The sequence below is a fragment of the Bombus vancouverensis genome, unplaced genomic scaffold (genome assembly GCF_051014615.1).
Source record: "Bombus vancouverensis nearcticus unplaced genomic scaffold, iyBomVanc1_principal scaffold0054, whole genome shotgun sequence".
Taxonomy (NCBI): Eukaryota; Metazoa; Arthropoda; class Insecta; order Hymenoptera; family Apidae; genus Bombus; species Bombus vancouverensis.
The window spans coordinates 305,001-310,000 of NW_027468945.1; the positions used below are offsets into that span (position 1 = coordinate 305,001).

The 5,000-nt window shown below is 50.3% G+C and overlaps 1 pseudogene; it reads left to right on the plus strand.

The window, feature by feature from the left end:
- Positions 1 to 5,000, plus strand: part of LOC143304773 (large subunit ribosomal RNA) — an 11,602-nt pseudogene that overhangs the window by 3,200 nt on the left and 3,402 nt on the right.

Here is a 5,000-nt window from a genome sequence, read left to right on the forward strand (position 1 = left end):
ATATCATGGTAAATAAAGACACAGAAAGCGCCTCGGACGCGGCATCTCTCGGTCCCGGAGACGTCGCGGCGGATTCTTCCGCTCTGGAGGGGACCTCAGTTGACGATTTGGCTTCATCCCCGGACACGATTGACATCATGGTACCGATCGTGGGTGACCAGGTTGCCTGCCCTGTCTGCCAGAAAAGGGAAATTGACCTTTTCTTTTTGTCATTGTCAGACTTAGGGCGGTACCTGGAGCAACATCATGTGACAGCCCGCATCCAATGGAGATGCAAAGACTGTGGGAAAGGCTTTCCGAAGCTTCATGGGGCCAGATGCCACCTGCCTCATTGTAGAGGAACAAGTCAAGGACCCAGTGGTTCATATAGATGCGAAACCTGCCCCATGAGCTTTGGGACGCTTAGAGGGCTGTCTACCCACGAGCGGCATGCGCACCCTGCCGTAAGAAACGTCAAAAGGAGGGGAACGGACCCCCCTGAGAAAAAATGGACGGCGGAGGAGTTGGCTCAGTTGAGGGAACTTTGGGAGATATATAAAGACCACAAATTCCCCAACAAAATGATCAGTGAGATCCTCACCAGCAAGACGATCGAACAAATCAGATACCAGCGTAAAAAGCTGAGGCTGATTGGTGAGGAAACAAGTTCCCAAGAGCCCACTCAGGTGACAGAGGGAGGGTGCGATCCCGTTGATCCAGGCAATGCGTGTTTCGAAGAACCTGGAGTCAGCGGTCTAGAATATGAACAGTGGAGACTCCAGCTAGAGTCCGCAATAATGACACAAGTCGAGGTGCCACCTGTTTTAAGGTGGGTTCACACTCGACTGATGACAATCTGGGTCTCTCTCAAGGGAAATAGGGAAGCCCTTGAGAGTGCTATAAATGAATTTTTAGAATTCACGCTCTATGGAGCCATAAAAGAAATTAATAGTAAAAAGAGGGCAAGTTCAGTTAAGAACAAGAGGATTGGTCACCAAGGAAAGAAAAAGGGTAATAGAAATGCTAGAAAAAGATACTCATACGCTCGTTGCCAGGAGTTGTTTACAGAAAATCCAAGGAGGTTGGCCGATGCCGTAATAAATGATGATCGGGCCTTCCTCCAACCGGCTAGGGATCTGCCTGATGCCGAGGAAGTGAGGAGGCTTTATGAGGATTTATGGGGCCAGACAGGACCTGTTGAAGCCCCCGTCCCAGGAAGTAGAGCCTCTGAGCTTTCCTTATGCGAGGTCTTCCCGCCAATTGCTGTTGAGGATGTGGCGGAGAAATTGAGCAGAATAAGAATGAAGGCTGCAGCAGGACCGGATGGCTTCCAGAAGGAACACCTTCTGATCCCTGGCCTGCCCACCATCTTAGCTGTATTGTACAATATCTTACTTTATTGCTCCTATTTTCCTCCTATATGGAAGGAAAATAGAACAACGTTAATACCAAAACCAAATAAGTCGAGCAGCCTGGTCGAGAATTGGAGGCCTATAACTATAGGCCCCATTCTCGGCCGTATTTTCTCCTCCATAATTGACGGGAGGATAAGGAGGGGCATTGTGTTGAATCCAAGGCAGAAAGGATTCACCGCTGAAAGCGGTTGTAAAATAAACATCGACCTGTTGAGCGCTGCCTTGGATTATAGCAAGAAAAAGAAAGGCGGGGTATTCACTATTGTGGATATCTCCAAAGCCTTCGACACAGTGCCCCACTCGGCAATCGTCCCCTGCCTAAGGAGGAAGGGCGTGCCGATCCCCATTACTGACTTGATCAGGAACATGTATAACGAGGGCAAGACCACAATAAAATCTAAAAACAGCACCGGGGTCGAGATTAAGATCCTCAGGGGAGTTAAGCAGGGCGACCCTTTGTCACCGCTGCTATTCAACCTGTGCTTGGAGCCACTGCTGGATTTGATCGAGCAACAAACCAGCGGAATAAACGTGAATGAGACAAGAAAGATTCCTGTCCTGGCTTTTGCTGACGACGTAGTGTTGCTCGGCGCCGATATCGGGGAAGCGCAACGCCAAGTGGGTGTGCTTGACGAGTATCTGAACGGCCTCGGTATGACCATCTCAAGGGATAAATGCCAGGCATTTCAAGTAGTCGCAGAAAGGCGTACTTGGTTCATCAAAGAACCAAAAATTAAACATGGGAACAACACCATCCCAACAGTCGATCCTGACGAAGCCTTCAGGTACTTAGGCGCCAAAATGGGGCCCTGGAAAGGCATACACTGTGGCATAATCGTTCCCGAGCTTCTGAGTGTGGTGAGGAGAGTTAGAAAGCTCTCACTCAAGCCATGCCAGAAGCTCGAATTGATCACAAAACATATCTTTCCCCGATATATTTATAACCTGCTCGTAAGCCCGCCGAGTGACAGCGTTTTAAGATTGCTGGACAGCGAAGTCAGGCAGGAAATAAAGGCTATATTCCATCTAACGCCTTCAACTGCCACTGGTTTTTTCTATGCCCCCAAATCCTGGGGCGGATTAGGGTTGCCGAGGTTCGAACACATCGTCAAACTTGGCACCCTAAAAAGTGCAATTAAAATAAAGGACTCGATCGACCCGGCGGTCTCCAGCCTGGTTGATTAAAAGTACAATGAGAAATTGAAAAAGATGGCAAACTCACTGAGGATCAATTGGCCAGCCTCTGTGGAAGATATCGAAAGAGCCCGAAAAAGATTAAAAGCGGGGCATGTGAAGCAATGGGCAGAACTAAGAAGTCAGGGGCAGGGCGTACCTGACTTCTCGAGAAGCAAAGCTGGCAATGTGTGGCTTAAGGATTGCGAACTGCTCAAGCCATCAAGATTTATAGATGCCCTTAAACTCAGGACCAACACTGTTGGCACAAGAACAGTGCTGGCACGAGTCGACAAAAATTTGGACATCAATTGTAGAAAATGTCGAGCCCAGCCCGAGACCCTTGGACATATACTCGGGCTGTGCCAGTACACTAAGGGCCTGAGGATAAAGCGGCATGATGAAGCGAAAATGACCCTTGCCGAAAGTCTACGAAAAAATAATGAAGTTTTTGTTGAACCTACGCTCCGGGTGGGAGGTGCTCTTTTCAAGCCGGACCTCGTAGTTAAAAACGAGGGAAGGGTTCTCGTGGTCGACGTTACCGTCCGCTATGAGAATAAGGATTACCTCTCGCGCGCGGAGAAGGAAAAGGTCAACAAATATCGGCCATGCCTCGAACACCTAAAGGCAAGATTTAATGTCGGCAAAGGAGAAGTAATACCGGTGGTCTTGGGCAGTCGTGGTGCCATAACGCCTTCCACGGAAAGTAACCTCAAGCGTATGGGTATTGGTGGCCAAATTATCAAAACATTAGTACTGAACGTATTGAGAAGCTCCATAGAGCTGTGTAACATATTTTTAGATACATAAGTCAGACCCAGTTTTTTAAATTATTATTTATTTCTTTATTTATTTATTTATTTATTTATTTTGTTGTTACGTCCATGCATGATAGTGAATAAATTTGCTGTAACCTTTGGGTTACATAGCAAATATGTTATATTTTAATGTCCCTACGAGGGGGATAAACCTCGGAAGTACGGTCCTCGTATCGAGGATCGCAGGTTTTAGCCAAATGCCTCGTCATCTAATTAGTGACGCGCATGAATGGATTAACGAGATTCCCTCTGTCCCTATCTACTTCCCGCAGGGAGGATTCGCTTTTGCGAGTCTATGGGGGCTGGCAAACCCACGGTCCCGCAGCCAGGGAGGACCGTCGGGACAAGCGTCCCGCTTACGTGAGTCCTCTATGTACACCGCAAGGAAGGTTGCTGTGGTGTAAGACAAAGTCTTCCCCACGGAGCCTTGGGTAGTAGCGCACCCACGATCCTGAAGCCAAGGGTGAGACCGTCGGGAGAGCCGCCGAGGTACACTTCCTCAACTCCCGCTTACGTGAGTCTCATCTGGGTCTGACTGCACGGTGTGCAGGTAAACCGTGCAGCAGAGACGTGGCGGTACATCCACACGCGCGGTCCCACCGTTGACAATGAACGGTACCACGGGCGGTCGAGTGTTAGCCCAGAGGGCGTAGCGAACCCTCGGCTCGACCAATTATGGGTATGGACTCGTGGTGGCAGTGGTTGTGGCCAAATGCTGGCAAGAGGGCCGAGTTAAGGGGGACAAAGTCCTCCGAATGGCCTTCGGCGGGTGAGCAGCGTCCCACCTGCTCCGGATACCGTCCCGGAAGACGGAAGGGCTTGGAAAGGGCCCCGTTCGACCTGAGACGAGAGAGCCTCCTGCAGGCGATTATTTGAGGTAACCGGTACTGTGTACCGAGTGCGCTGGTTGGGCGTATCCCAACTCCGATGGCTTCTAGGGTTGCCCGGGCGCTGTATATGATATTAAATCTCAGGAAAGTACCCGACACCACGGACCAAACTATATGTCCCTATCTACTGCTGCGGTATAGAGAAATCAGAAAGGAGTACGTAAAAGCAATCACCAGGACCAAGATACGCAGCTGGAGAGACTTTATAACCAAGGAGGGCAACGCAGAACCCTGGGGTATTGCCTACCGAACGGCCACGGGCAAGCTAAGGAGGGAAGAAACAGTGTCGACTCTGCGGACGCCACAAGGGGAAACCTCCAACTGGCGAACCACTGCGGCGGCGATGCTGTCCGCCCTACTACCCGACGACGAGGAAGAAACGGACACGCCGGAGCAGACAGCGATCAGACGCGACAGTACAACCCCCCCGAACGTCGAGGACACCCCAGAGTTCCGCTACGAGGAACTCAGTGGCGCCGTAAAACGACTAACGAAGGGGAAATGTCCTGGACCTGACCTAGTCGAGGCCGAAGTAATTCAACGCGCCTGGGGTGGAATCCATCAGGAACTCCTCAGGCTCATGAATAGCTGCCTCACCTGGGGAGTCTTCCCGAAGGTTTGGAAATTGGGGAACGTCATCACTATCCCGAAGGGACCAGAACGGGATAAGAGTAGCCCGAAGTCTTACAGGCCGATTTGCCTACTATCGATGGTGGGCAAGTTAC